We start from the raw sequence: 19,567 nt of genomic DNA on the forward strand, positions 1-19,567 counted from the left end.
ACAATCATTATCCTTCAACTTTAATGATAATTAAAGAAATGATCGATAGTTCAATTCCAAATAAATTTGTATTGGCAGATGCAATCAACGGTTTTACAAAGAAGATGGATAATTGATTGGAAAAGCCTAGATATACAAGAGAAACCAATTAAACGAGTCTCATTTACATTACTAAGAAGATAATAACTAACACTTTCCTCGTTCTTATTCATTCGTATCTTTTTCATGCAACGAGATGAATAATTTAAATCTTCGTCATGGTTAAGTACAACAATGACAATGAATATAAAGACAAGGATGTATAATTTTCACGGAAATTTGATTAAACGTTCTAATTATTACCTATGATTTAATCATCCTATTATTTTGGTGTGTCATTTAATTACATATTACCTATCAATAAATTACTAATTTATTTTCAAACAAAAAACATATGGTAATAAAACGAATGATATATAAATATAACAATAAAGTGAGTGGTGGTTACACTTCAATTTTTTAGATAAAATTACAGATTAAAAATTAATATTAAAAAATAACGAAATGTTTGTCATCCTGTGTATATCTTTAAAAATTAAATGCAACTAAAAAATATTGTCGCTAGAACAATTGGTAATTAATATAAATTATTATTACTATTATTGGTAATTAATGAAGATTATTATTAAATTATATTAAATTTAAAATTACATACAAAAATATTAAGTTAAAAAAAAAGAAACGTTTAATGTTCTATTACAAATACTTTTTTTTTAAATTCAGCATTAGAAAATAACGTCCCAACCAAAGGGTGATTTTTAACTCCCTCTAATAAATAAAAAAAAATATTAAATCATTAAATATATATAAAAGACAATAGACTTCACGAACTATTAATTCAACAATACTCAAACTATACCTTTGAAATAGAATAATGAACAATATTATGCAAATGTTCTGATCAATAACAAAAGAATTATTTCTAATTTTCTGTAATTAAAAAAAAAAAACATAAAAGAGAAAATATAATAATGCGTACATATGAGACAAAGGGCTGTTGATTCTAACGAGGACTAACGTGACTGACGTTAGTAGCTAAAGGGCATCGTAGGAAAGAACATAGGAAGTGTTAGAAAAGAAAGAAAGAAAGAAAGAAAGAAAGAAAGCAAGAAAGAAAAAGAGAGAAGATACCAGGGGAATCGTTGAAGTACAATTAAAGCGACATTAATTAATTGTTAGCATAACAATGCATGCGTGTCTGGGAGGCACGGATGGGACGGATGTGTAAAAGGGGGGCCCGACTGGTTGGGCCTTCATAAATTTACATGTCTTTCGCCGCGAGAATCATTTTTTATAGCCGTTAGGACAAGAAAGAAAGAAAGAATGAATAAGAGAACTAAAAAGAGTGAGAGAGAGAGAGAGAGCAAGATAAAAATAACATACAAAGAAAGAAAATGTCAGATGAGTGAGAAAGAAGTTGTGGACCTACAGCAACGTTTGGGTCCCGTATTACGAGTCACTGCTATGGTGTTGCTTATAATAATCATCGACATATCTCTCTCTATCTCTCTCTCTCTCTCTCTCTCTCTCTCTCTCTTTCTCTCTCTTTTTTTATTTTTGTTTTATTTCTTTGAACATAGAACAGACCACGAAGGTCGACCTCGTTATACGAAGAAACGAAATTGACTTTACACGTTTTTCTCTTTCTTATTTTACGGATTCAAAGAGACATCGTCATCGGTATTACCCTGACGAAGCAAGATCGTTAAAAGATGAACTATGATTTGAACTTTGCTTATTTCAATTTTATATTTCTTTTTATCTTTCTCTTTTTCTTTCTCTGCGTGTGTATGTGTGTGTCTTTCTTTTTCTATTCATTTTATTATTTCCTTCTTTTTTTTAGCTTTAACTATTCACGATTAGAGCTTCTTTTTTTTTTGTAAATCGATTGTATATGTAAGTATATATAAGTGTATTATATATTATACATACAATCTCTTGAATTATCATATATCTATATACATACTTTCAAACGAGACAGTCATTTTAAATCTTATGTTTTATATGTTCGTCGTCCATCCTATTTCACGCTCGTTAAACTTTCCCCTGATTTATTTTCCGATACTTATTTGTGATACCCACAAAATAGAGAAGAAGATATGTACCAATGTTATAATTATAAACACACAAGGTAAAACAATCTTTTCTATTTTTCTTTTTTCTTTTTATTATTATTTAATAAATTAACTCGTTGACAGGAGTTGCTCTCATTTTATTCATTTTTATTTTTGTATCATATTAATAAACTTATCTTTCGATCGAGAAAAAAAAAGAGAAGAGGAAAACAATATTTAGATATATCCAAAAATGTAAAATTATCATCTAATCGAAAAATTGATTCGAGATAATTTTAAACTAAACGAAAATCTTGTTATTTCTTGCATAACAAATGCGAATTTATTCGATTTCACGATACGTTATTATTTTCGTCTTTGTCTCTATGTAATATTGTATATTATACTCGTATGTATGTGTTTGTGTACACAGAGATGGTGGTTCGATCTTTGAAAATTTCGAAAAATTCCATGATGGAACGAGTAGATGGAAAGAGAAAAGTCCATCCTGTCTACTGGACGAGCAGGTTTTAAAATGGCTTTGAGATGGAGAGAACAAGAGAGAATAAGATAGAAAATAAAAAAAAATAAAAAGAGAGAGAAAGAGAGAGAGAGGGGTAGATAAACAGATAGAAAGGAATAAAGAGAGATACGCGATCGTAAGGCGAGACCACAGAGAGAAAACGTGGGTGGTTTAATAGGCAGAGTCTATAGAATGGTTATTTTTAATGTCGCCTTTTCTTTATCGTCCATGAGCACGGGTAGAATGAAATAGTACGAGAAAGAAAGCATTTAAAGAAAGTACGTAAGAAAGTGAGAAAGAAAAGAATACATAATCGTCGATGCAGGTGCCACTGAAACACAACTGGACGCTTCGATTTGTTCATAAATGTAAAATATAAATGTACGTGTTACGATTCAACTTAATACATACTATATACATATATAAATATGTATATGTGCGTACCGTACATACGTATATGAATGTATGTATATATTTATATATGTATGTAAGTTCGGGGGTGTAGGGGGTGTGTATGTATGCATGTTCCGTTTTCCTTCTTATAAATATAATAGGTATAAAGAGAACTATGGGAAAAAAAGAAGACTAGCGGCAGGTTTAGTACTCGTGGAAAACTTTAGGCATTATTACATCGATATTAGTTTGTCCTAAGGCACTTTCCTTTCGCTTAAACGAGCTCGTTGCACTATTTCCTATCTTTCTTTCTACTCTTTTCTCCGTTTCTCTCTTTCTCTTATGGCCTAGTAGTAATACTTTAGCCAAAAATAATATCACCCTATATTTGTCGACACCTTCCTCTATTTTAACATTTTTCTTATTTTTTTTATAATCTTATTAGCACTATTAAAATCTATTTTTATTTATTCTTGGGTCGGTATTTTGTAAAATCTTTTGCTATTTACGTAAATTATAAGTTTGTGTTTATAATTAAAGTAGGGTTTCATCAAAGTTTGATATTCTGTTATAAATATTTAACATTGATTTTAAATGATAGTGTAATGTATGTATTAATTATAGTAACGTACTAATATTGTATCATAAATATTAAAAAATATATTGTTAAAATATTAATCCAATAAACATCACTCATTCAAATCTATTTTAAAAAAGAATATCCATCATATATGATGGTACCATTTTTCTTCTTCATTGAAATATTCTATTATTTATATAATTAATATTTTGTAAAATATTACACATTAAAACTACAAATTAATACAAAATGCTAATCGTATTAATGCTGTACAGTAAAACATAAATATTTTATTATAAACACGAATTACACCTATACAAAAAAAAAAATATTAAAAAAATCAAATACTAGCCCCCCAATAAAATCACTCACTCTCGGTGGAATCAATTGAAGAAAAAATAAATAAAAAAAAAAAGGAAGTTATAAAGAAAACGTCGTCGTAGCTTGAAAATAAACGTTTAGATTCGTAATAATAATTCGCATGGAAATAAAGAAAAGAAATAAAGAAAAGAAATAAAGAAAAGAAAAGAGAGAATGACGACTGTAAAGGTGTCTATCGATAAAATAACACTTTTCCTATCACGATTTATCCTTTATGAGTTTGTCGTGCTAAACGATACAAAAATATACATTCACGCGCGAATCGACCATTTCCTACACACACAGAACATAGGAATAATATCGAGATAGTTTTGAAATCGGTTTCGTGCATCGAGTATATTCACCCGCGGGAATTATCGAATTTGATATATTCATTACTACCATAACGGGAGACAGTAGGTATTACAATATTCCTGACAAAAATCTAAGAACAGTTTTACGGTCGATTTTACAATTTCCCCTTGAGGGTAGTATAGACATAGTGATCCTGTTTTCTATATATATATATACATATACATAGTTTCGTTCACTTCCGAAAACTTTATATTGGAATTTCGAAAGCTCTTTCTCTTGCATTTTTTTTTTTTTTTTAAGAAAAAGAAAGAAAGAGAAAGGAAGAAGAAAAAGGAGGACATATTTCATTCAAAATTCCGGCATTATCGTCGTCGTCGTCGTTGTACGCCATTGTCCTCTTCGTGTCCGAAGGTTGACACACAAACACGAACATACACATACACACATATATATAGTTAAACATACACACTAGAATACGTACTCACTCACATATACTCAAACACGAATCCAAGTAAAGTTCATACACACATTATGCATATAAGAATATACATAAAACACAGAACGGGGTTTACTATATAGAATGAGATAGAAAGAGAGACAAGAAAGAGACAAGAAGTGAAATTTATGCGTGGGCGAAAACGAGCAACCGAAGCCTCACAAAGTGGACGTATCTCTCGCCTCGCCTCGAATTAATAAACAGCAACAAATGACCGCCTACGTCCGCCCCTTTCTCCGATTCACCGATTTCATCGTTCTGGTAGTCGATCCGTAAAAGATCTTTCTCTCTGTTTAAAAAAAAAAAAAAAAAATTTTGTTGTTGTTTGTTTCTTTCTTTCAAGAGAAAAGTAAGTTCCGTCCTCTCGATCGCGAGACCGCCCGCAGCGACCCTCCGCGAACGCGGATTCAAACCGGAGGATCACCTCCTGGACAACGATCGTTACCGATCTCTCTCCTCCCATATCTTCGAAGCGCTTTCGATTTTACCAGATGTCGTAAACTCGCAAAAGGACGTGCCTCGGTTGTATTCATTCCTTTTCTCTTTCTCTCTCTTTTGTTTTCTTTTGTCTCTCTCTTTCTCTCTTATTGGTTGGTGTACGCGCGAGCGTTAACATGCGCGCGTAAATCTTTTCGCATAATGACGTACGTACACTATCCCGCTTTCCTTTTTATATTATTTTTTTGTTTTATTTATTTATACTCTTCCTTTTTCCCCCACCACTGTATCCCTCTTCCCTCTCTTTACCCATCTTATTTGTTTTATTATTATTATTATTATTATTATTATTATTATTATTATTTCTCTTCGACATTTTTATAAGTATACAAATTTATTATACACCTCTTCGTTGATATGTTGTTGTAATTCGTATTTTTTAAAGTATCATGTTTTATAATATGTAATATAAATGATAAACACAATTTTACACGTATTTTTTTTTTATTCTAATATTATCCTAATTTGTTTTCCCAAGGATTTGATATTGTACAGACGTAAAACAAAAATGTGTTTTGTATCACCTTGTGTAATTTAACATTGTTCGTTATTCTCCTAATTAATTCGATTTTGGATACTTTTGAAAATTTGTACAATTTATTAATTATTTTATGTTACAATAATATTATAATTTTATAACATACTTATCAGTAACTAATTTATTTTCCAAAGATTTGGCATTATTGTACGAATGTAAAATAAAAATATATTTTATACCATTCTATGTTAATTAACGTTGTACGTTATTTTCTCAACTAATTCGATCTTTGCAACTTTCAAAAATTTGTGTGTATAATTTATTAATTATTTGACAACATTTTAACTTTATAGCAAACATTCAATCTCACGCGTAATCTATAAAAAAATAATACTATAACTACACAATTCTAATTAAATCTATTATTCCTTATTCTATTAAAAAATCAAAACCTTTAAATGCACAAATGATTTACCAATTTATTTAAATTATTTCTCTAACATTTTAGTTAATTTCTAATATTTTATTATCATCATAGTTTGTTCGTAGTTAGAATTTAACATTGTTGTGAATTATCGATTCCCACGTAACAAGAAAGGATAAAATGAAAAAGAATTAAGTAAAATAAGTAACGAAAGTAGCAAGCCTTAAAACGTCAGTTACAATACGCCACCCTGAAGCTAGGCCGTGCAACATTGTTATGTAATTATTCTACCTTTACACGATTATTCCTTTTACTATAGCAACTTTATACCCACGATATTAACCTCAACTCGTAAGGATTCAGTAAAGTTCATACTATTTTTAAAATCAATGTGAACAAACCTATCTTTTGATTTTCTAACTAATTGTTAACAATGTTGATTCATTTTTATCAATCAATCAAACGATCAATCACACCGAATATTTTAAGCGGAATTTATTAAAATTACATGGACAATAAAAAAAAAAGAAACATTCCAAAATTCAAAGTCTCATTACGAGCTTATTGAAAAACAATTTTAATCTAACAACTATTGCACAATTATCTTCATACAAATATTTCACAATTATCATTGACACAATCATTGATTTTATTTTTATCTTACTTTGTCTATTTATCTATCTCAATCTTTCTATTTCCAGCAATTCATGCACCTATCCGACCCCCTTCCCTTCTAATTCTGTTTTTTATTTATTTTTATCTAACTTTGCCTATTTATTGATCTCTATTTCTCTACTTCCAGCAATCCATCCAGTTATTTGCCCCCTACCCCTCTCATTTTGTTTTTTATTCTTCTAAAAATATACGCGTAGAACAGAATGAATAATTACAAATAATTAATCGCCTAATCTTACCCAACTATCTTAGATATAACGATCGATATTGTTTTTATATTATTTTTTTTTATTCCTTTATCTCTCTCTCTCTTTCTCTCTCCTTTTTCATATTATTCTGGTAGTATACGCGTTCAACTGAATAATTACAAATAACTAATCGCTAAATATTTCTCAACAATCTCAGATTATAATGATTGATATTGTTTTTATTTAATTTTTTTATTTTTTATTCTTTTCTATCTCTCTCTCTCTCTCTCTCTCTCTCTCTCTCTCTCTCTCTCTCTCTATCTCTCTGTCTTTCTCTATCTCTTTCCCTCTTTCTCTTTTCTCATAGTGTACGCGTAGAAATGAATAATTAAAGTCTATATATATATATACATGATCGGCGCCAGTTTGATCATAATTATTGTGCTATGCGAGTTAACCGGACTAACGTAAGATCAACCGTAGATCTTGAAAATGATCAAAGTGGGCGCACGTTTCTCTCTCTTTTCTCACTCTCACTCTCTCTTTCTCTTTCTCTATCTATCTTATGGCATACCTGAGTTCTGTCATGCGATCGCGAGACAAGAAAGAAATGTATGTAAGTAAACGGTGCTTTATGGCTCGTGCTACTCTCCACGTGCTTTACGACACACACATTCTTTCTCTCTCTCTTTCACTCTTGCAACTAAGTGTGTACAAAGTGTAAACGGAAGTTTTTACCCTGCCTCCCTCCATCTCTCTCTTTCTTCTGTCGTTGACTTTTACCTTTCAACATTGATCTTACTTAAATATAAATCAAAACCTCGTGCCATCTCGTGCAAAAAGTTTTGGTTAACATACGAGCAGAAAAATTTCAATCATTTTTATACAACTTTTTTTTATTTTTTTTTTATCTCACTGCATTCGTAAATAAACGATTATTAAATGTCTCTTGTGGTTATATGATGATAATAATAATCAATAAGCAAACGTCGTCATCGCAAATCATTTCCCGTCGAATGTTTGATTACAATGACAAATAATTTACACGAATCTTCTCTCTCTTTCTTTTTTCGTGCATGTTAAAAGATTGAATATAAATAATAATAATAAAAGAAAATTAAAAACAGACATGGGAACGCAATTGAAAAAAAAAATATCTTCCTCTCATTCCTTTCAAGATGAGAATGAAGCGATATGAAAACATAAATAAGAGAAGGAGAGGAAGGGGTAAGTGAGAATGTCATTCATAAAAAAAATATCACTATGCAAAGAAGAAGAAGAGGAAGAAAAATTTCGTTTAGGTTGGATATTAAATCGCACGGGTTGTGAACGTTCGATCCATCGAAAGACGATTCGTCTTTCCATTACGAACTTTAACCTTCGTCCACTCTTTCACGATGGTTGTGAAATAAACGATAAAGAAAAAAATCGTGAGAAGAAAAAAATGGAAAGAAAGAAAAAAAGAAGGAAGGAAGAAGAAGGTGTTGTTGTTGTTATTGCAAAAGTAAGAATAGGAAGAGAAAGAAGGAGTTCATAATTTAACCCTTTGCACTCGAGGGCTCCATTACGGAGACAAAAAAAAATAAAATAAAAACTGAAACAAATTCAATTTAGAATTTTAAAAATTTATAATTTGTAGAATTTAGAAATTCTACAACATAATAACTATGATTTTTCTTTTAACTACACATATTTCATTTATTTATAATACGTGAATATGCATTCTTTTTCTATTGAAATTGCTTTGTAAATTGTTTGTAATATGTGAAATGAAAAATGTAACTTTGAGTGCAAAAGGGTTAAGATAAAGAAAAGAAAATTTGAATAAATAAACGATGGGATGTATTACAATTATTATTGCAAAATCGTGTATGTGTGTGTGTCTGTCTATGAAAAATAATAATAATGAGTGTTTTGTTGTTACAAAAAGTAAGAGGAAGAAGAAGAAGAAGCTCATAATGTAAGATGAACGAGGAAGAAACAAAATTTGAAACAAATAAAAAGATGGGATGCATAACAATTATTATTGCAAAATCGTGTGTGCGTGTGTGTGTGTGTGTGTGTGTGTGTGTGTGTGTGTGTGTCTGTTTATGGAAAATAATAATGACGAGTGTTAAAGAATTGCGATTTGCATTTGTAATTAACTACTCATGTGGCACGGCTGTTAATAAGTAATTAATGAGAGAGGTCGAGCACGATCAAGGTGACGTAATCGCGAACGTTCGTTCGTAACAACGAGCGTTCATCGATCGCCGATTAATCAACTTCTTCATTCCTATCTCCTTCCCTTCCCACCCCCTTTCCCTCCCACACTTCCTCTCTATCTCTCTTTCTGTCCTATCTTTTTTCTTTCCCTTTTCTGTTCTTTTCCTTTTTTTCTTTTATTCCGTTTCATGCGCACCTGCGCCCATACATGCGAGAAAACTCTTTTATACGATAATGAAGAATTGTCATAAACAAAATGACGACTCTTATGTGAAAAAAACATTATTAAAATTTGTTTTTCACTTTAATATGCGTTATCCGAATATTTTTGTTTAAAATAATGTTTAAATTTCAATCAACCCTCGTATATACTTTCGTTACATTCGAATTATTTATTTTAATCGTTAACAAATTAATTATTTTTTATTTATATAAAGAAAAATAATTATTTTTTGTTTGCAATCAAAATGAATTTATACGAATAAACAATTTATGTATAATTATATAATATTTATGTATAATATAATTATATATTAATTTATGTATAATAAATTTTTATATTTTATTACTTTATTTCGTAAGAATAATTTTATAATCGTACGAGTACAACTTTTGTATTTTTTAACTATGAATAATTTCATATCATATATATGTATATATGAAAAAATTGGAGTGTTTGAATAATTTATAATAATTTTATATACTCGTAAATCTCGTTAAGAAATATACACACTTACTGCGTTCTAGTAAAACTTTATAGTTTCGTTACTATGATTCTTACACGATAATCGAGAAATACTATGTTACATTACGAGTTCATATGTACCACCAACACTATCATAACTATTCGCAAACATATAGAGAAAGAGAACTAAATAATGTAATAAAGAGTGAGAGTAAAGGGGGGGCTGAGGGAGGGAGAAGGTAAGTAAGATATTAAATAAAACAAAGACTCACACAACGTTAGCTACTAGAAAAGATTGTTCACTCTTTCTTTCTTTGTATTTTTTTCTTCCTCATCGATCCGATCTATCATATCGATCTAAAACTACGCAATACTTATTTCTCACCCTCTCCTTCTAAACTGTAAATTACTCGCATCGAATGGAATAATTTTACGCGGCAAAATAAAAGAAAGCAACGATAATATAAAAGCAAGGGAAAAAAAAGATGATAAATAAAGAAACAAATAGTACGCTTACGTAGGTGGTAGATGTATGTGTATACATTTAAGATCCAAAAACTAGTACAAACTAAACTAACAATAAGTTTTAATCCGTAGCATTGGACTATAATAACCGTCGGTAAAGCTTAAGTCCATATACACATTTGAAATATCATATCGAACGTTTGCAACTAGGAAGGATAAGAAGAAACATTCAAATCGTTCGCGCTTAGTGGATATAAAACTCATGTACGACAAATATAGTAAAAAAAGAAAAAAAGAAACTGAAAGTAAGAAAGTTGGAAGAAAAAAAAATGTATATGATAAAAATGAAAAGTTAAATCCGTGTTCCACAACGTTTATATTTAAACGAAACAACATTACTCGTCTATAGTTGGCGCAAGACTTTTGATAAAAAAAGAAACGGACACCTACGATTGACTGACTGGACATTTGAATGGATGGGAAGACAAGGGGAGGGGTTGACCAATTTTCTATTCATATATTTTCATAAAAAAAAAAATTAAAATACGATGACGACAATGATGACAACGATGGTGATGATGATGATCAGAAAAACTATGATAATCCCTACCTACGGTGTACCGAATAATCTTCTGTTAAGATGAGTAGACGACAAGATCCATTTTCATGATACTTCTCTCACACAGAATCCCTTCTTTCTATCTTGAAAAACCAACGTACTCTTCTTTCACAAAATATTCGCTCACACGAACTGATTGGGGTGGGGGGAAAACAACAAGTAAATAATACTAATAGACATATATGTATATGTATGTATATATGTATATACATATACAAAAGATTCATTAAAATATAATGAATTTAAATACACTATGATCTAAATAGATCTATATATATACATACATACATACATATATACATACATACAAACATATACATATACATATATATGAAAAAAAAATAAATAAAAAGGATACATAGATATCTATCTATCTGAATAGATAGTTAATTAAATAATTAAGATAAATATATAAAAATAAAAAAAAAATACAAAAATAAAAAATAAACAAAAAGAAACTATGTAATTATATTAAAAACGTGTTTTTTGGTGGGGAGAGATAAAAAAAAAATAAGCGGTTAGCACGATATTATTATATCCGGTGGCGCTGCCGTCGACGACGACGACGACGACGACGACGGTGACGACGACGACGACGACGTCGACGTCGACGAGGACGGTGTCGTCGCGCGCGACACACACGTGGTGGGGGCGTCTGCGGGCGCTACGGCAGAACTAAGGGGTTGTTTGCCCCGTCGCACGGCTCCGGGGGTCTCACTAGCTTTTGCCACCCCACCACCCGAGCTATTTTGCATAGGGCCTGCGCGTCGAAGTCGTACACCCCCCACCCCCAACCCTTCTTCCCACCCGCCCTTTCTCTTTCTCTCTCTCTCTCTCTTCTTCTTCCTCTTCTTCTTCTTCTTCTTCTTAGCCCCTTCTACTTAGATATAAACGAAGTGAGGGAGGAAGGAGGGAAGGGTACACTTCGATTTGTCGAATCCGCGTTTCGCGGCACTCTTGGCCTCCCGCGAAGGGAAAAGAGCTTCGATTTCTACCAAACCCCCACCCTCACCTTCACCCTCACCATCACCATCACCCCTTTTTAGTTCGCTCCCTCCTTCCCCCTTCTATCAACCTCTTTCATCCCTCTTTCTTTTTTCTATCTATATATCTTTCTTTCTTTCTTTCTTTCTTTCATTTTTTTCTTTTTCCTCCTACCTTAGGTCTCGTCTCGAGACTTCTTATTTATCTCGTTGCCCCGGCACGAGAACTCGTCTTCCTCATTTCCACCCTCTCTCAAGAGAGAGAGAAAGAGAGCCTGAATCTCGGAGTACTACTACGTTTGACCTCGACGGCTACTCCACTTCCGTTACACGGTTATCTCCTCATTTTTAAACGGTACGGATTATTATTAAGAATACTATGATGATTGAATCTTAAACAAATTATTAGTTTTGTTTAGAATAAATGTAGATTTGTAGATGTTTTGATTTTTATTTTGTAATGATTTACAAATATTGAATGAAGGGTTGAATAGAAGGTAGAATTAATATTTATATTTATATTTGTTTATATTTATATTAATATTTATATTTATATTTATGTTTATATTTATGTTTATATTTTAATTAATATTTTATTAATATTATATTTATATTTGAATTTATATATATAGTAATCAAAATTGTAATAAGTGAAAATGGTTCAGTTCCTAAATCTAGTGTTAATAACAACGAAGAGGTAATTCAAAGGATCTTTCTATTTTTATTTTTTATCTCATGAACATTTTAAAAAATAAATTAAATTTCATTAACTTTACGAGATGAAACGATTTATCGTTGTTTATGTAAATACATTTATACGTACATACATTTAATGGTAAATTTTTCTGACATTTACATTTGAATTAGTATAACTCGATTAAATGATATAAAAACGTGAGAAGAATCACGCAAAATGTGAACGAATGAACGAATGAACAAACAAAGGTTACGTTTGTATAGTTTTACGATACTTTTCCTTCCTATTCTTTATTTTTGTCCCCCCACCTTCCGCGCATCTTTTCTTGTTATCCTTTTTTTCCTTTTCTTTCTTCCTTTCTTTCCTCCGTAAGAAAGTCTCGTCGACGAAGGATTTTGCATTCGCGACGCCACCGACTTCGTATCCTTGGAAAGTAGATTTATGATCGGGGTCGATGGTTGCGCTTTGGTAAGAATAACTACCGTTCTTTCGTCGAAGAATTTAAATAATGGTCTCTAGCAGTAGTCCCCTGGTCTAGATGTCTTATGAATCCTCTTTGGATTCGCGAAGAATTTAACTATTAAAAAAAAAAAAAGGAAAAGAAAAAAGAAGAATAGAAATAAACAAAAATTTCCCCCAAAATAATTGGACGATAATATGAGTGAACTTAAATTAACAATTATCAGTTTAGTTACCGTTAAGAACAATAATATTAAAGAAAAAAGAAGAGAAATAAACAAAAATGTTCCACCCTAAAAAAATTGTATGTTAAAATGAACGAATTTAAATTAACAAATCGTCAGTTGAGTTAACACATATTTATAAGTAAAATCGAGTAGAAAATAAATTATTAATTAATTATTTACGAATGAAATTGGTAAGACAAGTTGTTGCAAATAACGTAACGGTAGGACGGGTGTGTTGGGCCAATGAACGAGATCGACGCCTACCAAAGGCATGGCAAAAGGGTTGCAGATTCGCTGATTCTGCGATAGGAGAGAAGAGAAGAGTAGAGTAGAGAGGGTGGAGGTGAAGTTAGTTAACGCCTACGCGGTAATTAAGCAACAGGAGCGTAGTAGAATCCCAGTGGTGAGATACAGTGGAAACTTTCCATGGGTTTAAACTTCAACCAATGGTGAGAGAGAAAGAGAAGGTACTGCTGGAAGGGGAGGATTGGTTAGCGCATGTATAATTAGCACTGAGTGAGACAAGAATAATAAAGAAAGACAGAGATAGAAGTGTAGAAGAAGAGTGAGAGAGAGAAAGAGAAGGTGAGGGAGGCTGAACAACTCTCGGTGGAGGACAGGGTGGAGTCACCCCATCGGCGCATGTGCCAGCATCCCTTGGAACCGGAGATATAATGTATTCATAACCGTAGCCGCCCGAACCATACCTGTTTTCTCAACCAACGCTGCTATACTCTTCCTCTATCGATTTCCTTATTCGACCTTTCTCCTCTTTCTCTCTCTCTCTCTCTTTTCCTCTCTTTCTTTCTCTTATCTATTGATTCTCAACGTGATCCTAGAAAAGTGAAACTTTTCTTCCTTTCAAATATTCATGTTCATTGTTCGTCATTATTTTTAACGACTGATAAATTAAATATGAGTAGAAGTTAAATATTTTCTATTGAAAAATTTATTTATACGAATCAAATATGTTTTTTTATTGTTAAAGTTTGTTTGTAAGGTGTTTTGTATTTTATTCGAAATTACGTGCTTGAGATATTTTATGATGTTTTGTATCATCATTATTTTTAGTTTTTTGAGATATTCGCAATCAAAATATATAAAAAACATTTATAAATATATATTATAAAAAATATTATAAAAAATATTATAAAAAATAGTATACATTTCTAAAAAATAATATATATTTAAAAAAATACATATTATTAAAAAATATTAGAATCCAATAATAAAAACATTTATTTTTGATTTATATTCTTTCACACATTCGTTCTTTAAAAAAATTATTTCATCCCCCTAAGGAATAATTAATAATACGAAAATAAAAAGATAATTATAATCGATTTTGCATATTTTCATATTCTCATATTCTCATGCATCCCTTTATTAAAAATGGTAAAAGTAATGTGATAAAATATTTAAAAAAAAAGGAAAATAAATTCGGAACTTATCGATCACGGTCATAACGAGAAACAAACATTAGAAGGAGCTTTTCGAAAGGGGGACTATTTGCCGGATGGCTACTCTTCGATAAAGCTGGCCGTCGTCCAGGTAAACGCGACGACCACGACCACGACCAAGACGATGACGAAGACGACGAGGATCGTGCACATCGAACGAGATCGAAGGCGAGAAAAAGATAAAAAGAGGACAAACTGGAAAAGAAGCAGAAGAAAAAGAAAAAAGGGAAAAAGATAAGGGTGGTTCTATTCGCGCGCGCGTTTCCATCGCGTTCCGTGTATTTTGGTCCGGATCCTAGATAACTCAGTGTGCTTTTCCGGATGCTTGAGCACGACACATGTCCCAACTGACTAGACCTTTTTTTCTCCCTCTTTTCATCTATACATATATATATATATATATATATGTATGTATGTATGTATGTATGTATGTATGTATGTATGTATGTATGTATGTATGTACGTTTGTATGTATGAAGGGTCCGGTTTGTGTCCATGGAGGAGGGTTGCAAAGGAAAAGAAACTCTCTATGGTGTGAAAATGTTCTCTCACTCTTTCTTTCTCTATCTTTTTTTGTCTTTCACTCATTCTATCTCATTCGTTCTCATTTTGTGGTTAGAACAACCCTCTCTAGTGGGACACCTACCTTGTCGTCTCCCGCAATTAGGAATGAGTTTTGCTCATCAACGTGCCACCTACTACAATTCCCCGTTATACCTTTCCTTCCGTTCTTATATATTATATTTCGACTAGAAATGATTCACGTGTACGAATATACACTTCGTACAATACCCGTCAAAATTATTCTACCCCTTACACAAATTTGAGTATTATTTTCTTTGAAATTTAAAATTGTTGGTTATTTATTTTCATGGTTAAATAATTGATTTTAATATTATAATATAATATAAATTTAATATTTTAATAATATAAACGATTAAAAATATATATATATATATATATATATATATATATATATATATATATATATATATATATATAAGAAACAAAATAGATTAATATTATACAATATGTTTATTAAACATATTAATTATTAAACTTTAACTTAATCAAAATATTGCATCGCTTGCTTCTAATACCCTTAAATTATTCTTTGCACTTTTTTTATAATAATTTTATTAAAAAAAAAAAAAATTGTATAAGACTGAATTATGGATCATAAGATGAAGTTTCTTGCTAATGATACAATAAATAATAATATTCGAAATAAAAGTAATTAATAATATACTTAGAACGAACAATTATAAAATCTTACATGAATACTAAAATATAAAAAAAATTAGGAAGTAGAAACTCGTTCGTGCTAACTTTATATTATTTATTTTTTTTAAGGTGGTCAAATAATTTTGACCGGTAGTGTATTTTATATGAGAAACAGCGGACCCTTCCATATTTCTCTGCGTAATTTCGTTTCACGGCCCATGCGACATTCTCTCTATTCTCTCTCTCTCTCTCTCTCTCTCTCTCTCTCTCTTATTTTCTCTTCAACATTAAACTCAATGCAGCCAGTTCGTGCGATTACACTCTTGTCATATATATATATGTATGTGCCTTTTGACGCAATTATGTTTCAGCCCTTATGACGTCTCGTTAATTCCATCGACCCACCCGGAGAGAGAAAAAGAAAGAAATCAGAAGGGCGAGAAGAAGGAGGATGGTGGTGATGATGATGATGATGATGGTGGTGGTGGTGGGAAGGGGGGTTGAAAAGGGAATACATAAGATCGTTAGAAAAGTCACACAAGAATTAGACATACTTCGATGATATCAAAAAATGAATTTAATGTAACGAAATAAAAAAATATAATAAAAAAAGAAAAATAAAAAGAAAGAGAAGAGAAAAAACTTTTTTTTCTTCACGAAGAAGAAGAAGAAGAGACTTTGACCTTTGGTAATTTTGGAAAGAAAAAGGTTCTCGTTGGTGGGTATCGATCGATAGTAGTGGAACGCGTAAGCCATTTCCTTCCACGAAAACGCGTTTGTAAATAATTACGCGTTGGCTAGTAAAAGGGCTTCGAAGACTTGGGAATCCATGAAACGAAGTTCGTTTCGACGAACAAATTGATCTTCTTTCTCTTTCTTTTTTTTCCTTTCTTTCTTTCTTTCTTTCTCGGTTAAACGTAAAAATCATACGTGCTCGATAAATACGTGTACTAACTCGTAGTTTCCATTGTTCCGTGAAAAAAGGGTAAAAGTGTAATATATATGTGCATACAATTCTCTCTCTCTTCTTTCTCTTTTTTTATGTATATACATATATAAATGCATATACATAAGTTATATGTTCGTACGATTACAAACGAAGATAACGTAATTGTAGCCGCAACCGTGACATGCTACACTGCAACAATTTCCTGTGCCACGAAGTATTTACACTGCTATAGAAAAGGGTTGAAAGAAAGAGAGAATGAGAGAGAGAGAGTCAATTCGAGATGTTAAAACGCGATGCAGATTTATCGACTTAATTGTTGCCGTCATTTCGTTGACGATAAAATCGATCTTTTTGGTACGTACGAAAAAAACAACAACAAAAATTAAATAAGACGAAACATATAAGTAAAATATCAGTAATGCCTGGCGGCACAATCTTGATGAAAAATAATTAATCATAAGAAAGAAAAAAAGAAAAGAGAGAGAAGATATAATTACAGCATTGATGTTTAATGACCGATGATGCAATTCGTCGTAGTAAATTATTCAAAATTAAAATACCAGTCAACGAAAGATTTAAATATTGTTCGATATTATTAAAGTGTAAGAAAGAAAAGAAGAAGAAAAAAAAAGGAAAGAATAAGTAAAATAAAATATGAAAAAGAATCAATCTCACGGGTAAACACGTTTTAATATCGGCAATACGAAGAAAAAAAAAGTAGAAAACGCGTGGGTAGAGATTATTTGAATAGAATCTACTCCGTTAGTTGTGGTGGTGTAAAGACTCGACTGAGGAAGAGGAGGAGGAGGAGGAAGAGGAGGAGGCGTCCAGACTGGTAAGTCCCGTGCGTAAAATTGCAAAAGTTAATAATCTCAGAGGTAGTGGTTGCCTCGTAGGGACGTAATAAGCCGTGACTTTAACCCCGATGCACGCGCAACGTGCACTCCTCGCTACCCCCTTAAACACCCACCCACCCACTTACAATCCTGTGTGTGTCCACCCGTTTTCTCGAGCTTTACCATTTTCTTTTTCTCTCTCTCTTTCTACATGTAACATGTATATAATATATAACGTGTATATATATGCATTTGTGTATATGTAAGTATAGATATATATGTATATATGTTTGAGTGTGCACGTGTATAGTGTTAAGTTCGTATCGAGTTTCACGGCAAGTATCACACGTGTACGTACGTGTATACAGTAGATACTTTGAACATGTTAGTGTGTGACTCGATGTTTTTAATAAGCGTTGGAGACTTGTGGAGGACGTAGGAAAAGATATAGCAAGCCCTTTTCAAAAGCGTTCTTCCTTTCCAGACATCCTCGTCTTCGTAGTCGCTTGTGCTTCTTAGGGGTTCTTAGTTGTACAAGTATCCAAGAAAAAAAGTTAAATGAACGTGTGTGTGAGAGAGAGAGACAGATATATATATATATAGAAAGATAGATAGATAGATGGTGTGTATGAGATGGTGTGTTAGTGTACGTACGACCAGGTCTCTAATTAACTCGCACGAGTCTAGGAAGAAGGTGCGAGCTGTTGGTTAGGCTACTAGTAGTCGTTGAAAGAAGGTGAACGAAGAAGATCAAGAGGAAGAGGGCTAACACACAGTACACCCTACTGGCCGTTCCTTCTTCAACTTAAGAACGATGCACCGAGTTGCAACGAGTTAGCTAGCTAGCTAGCTAGCTAGCTGGTTGGTTGGCTACTAGGGGGTGGTTTGTAATCCCAAGAAAATTTCATTACGTCGACGCTAATAATTCAACTTGCTCGTCTTTATAACCAACCGTCGTGGCCTTTCTTAAAAACCTTTCCTTCCTTCCTTCCTTCCTTCGTTTCTTTCTTATTATCTTTTCTTCTTCTTTTTTTTTCTTACCTTATTTTCTTCCTTTAGGTGTGACTCTACGTTACGTTTTGATATCGAGACTTTAACCTCGCTATGTCACGAATTTCGTGATCAAATACGTTCCAATAGTTTGATATTAGCTAATACACGTTTTTGTTTAATTAAATCATTTTATGAAAAGAAATATACGTTTGAACATGTATGAAGATAGAATAAAAAGAATTTCATTATTTTATACTAATTAAAATGTATGAATAAACTTTATTACTTTGTGTGTTAGTTACGAACTCATTGACTCGTTGTATTCTCATTTCGAAGCTCACGGAAAGACTAACAATAAATAAGTTTGAGTATAACTAAAAGTCTTTTGTTTACGTCTTATATATTCCTTGAATATCTAACCAACTCGCATAATATTGTTGACATAACAATAGATGTAGGAAAATGAAAATTTATTCTATTTTAGTAATATTCCTTGTATGAATATTTATGTACGTATAATTATTTTGTCGTAAAATGTTAATTATGTTAATTATAGAAATGATTCAATTATTTTTTATTTCTTTATTATGAGATTATCGTTAAGTAATAAATATTTAAATTTGATTAATTATTAATTTTTATTGAATTATTATTTTACATAATGTTTATATATATAAACGTAATTCGTTATTTAACAAATATCAATATAATTATAATATATAATTATGTAATATATATATAT

The sequence above is a fragment of the Polistes dominula genome, unplaced genomic scaffold, assembly GCF_049000335.1.
Source record: "Polistes dominula isolate Pdom_NZ unplaced genomic scaffold, Pdom_raw_medaka contig_12, whole genome shotgun sequence".
Classification (NCBI taxonomy): domain Eukaryota; kingdom Metazoa; phylum Arthropoda; class Insecta; order Hymenoptera; family Vespidae; genus Polistes; species Polistes dominula.